Source organism: Notamacropus eugenii, chromosome 4 (genome assembly GCF_028372415.1).
Source record: "Notamacropus eugenii isolate mMacEug1 chromosome 4, mMacEug1.pri_v2, whole genome shotgun sequence".
NCBI classification, from domain to species: Eukaryota; Metazoa; Chordata; class Mammalia; order Diprotodontia; family Macropodidae; genus Notamacropus; species Notamacropus eugenii.
In genome coordinates this window covers 35972595-35973610 of record NC_092875.1, presented here as the reverse complement: position 1 = coordinate 35973610, position 1016 = coordinate 35972595, and positions in this window count along the sequence as shown.

The window sequence follows — 1016 nt, the reverse complement described above, 5'->3', positions numbered from 1 at the left end:
GACTTCAGACACTCGCTCGCTGTGTTCCCTTGGGGACGTCACTGTCCGCCTCTGTTGCCTCATTTGTAAAGCCAAGCAGCTAGGTGGCTCCTCGGCTGGAGCCCCGGACTTGGAATCGGGGAGACCAGATTCACCTCTCCTCTCGGATACCGACTAGCTGAGTGACCCTGGACAAGTCCCCTCACCTCCGTTTCTGGAACTAAAATAGGGATGACAGCTTCAGCAATGAATGAGAGGGCTTGGGCTCCATGATCTCAAAGATTTCTTCCAGCTATTCTGTGCTAGAAAGGATCTCAAAAGTATATTTGCAGCCCATTCAAAACACCAGAGAGCCTAGGAATAAATGGAGTTTTCTTTAAAGTGATCAGCAGTATCTATCTAAAAGCATCAGCAAGCATTACAGGTGAGGGGATAAGCTAGAAGCATTCCCGGTAAGTTCAAGAGTGAAAAAAGGATGCCCATTATCAGTTCAAGAGTGAAAAAAGGATGTCCATTATCACCACTATTATTTAATATGTACTAGAAATTTTGGCGTTAGCCATAAGAGAAGAAAAGGAAGTTGAAGGAATTAGAATAGGCAATAAGGAAACAAAATTGTTGCTCTTTGCGGATGATAGGATGGTATACTTAGAGAATCCGCTAAAAAACTACTTGAAAAAAACAACTTTAGCAAAATTGCAAGATTTAAAACACACTCACAAAAATCATCAACATTTGTATTCATTACCAACGAAGCCCAGCGACAGGAGATAGAAAAAAATTCCATTTAAAATAACTGTAGACAATATAAAATGTTCCGGAGTCTACCAGCCAAGACAAAGCCGGGATCGATACAAAAACAATTACAAACACTTTTCCCACAAAGTCAGATCTAAACGACTGGAAAAATGTCAGTTGCTCATAAGTAGGTCAAGCTAATATAATAAAAAATGACAGTTCTACCTAAAATTATATTTGCTTGGAAGATAGCTTATCGGTTCACCTGTTAACAGATATTTCAGTTAAGAGTTTCAGCT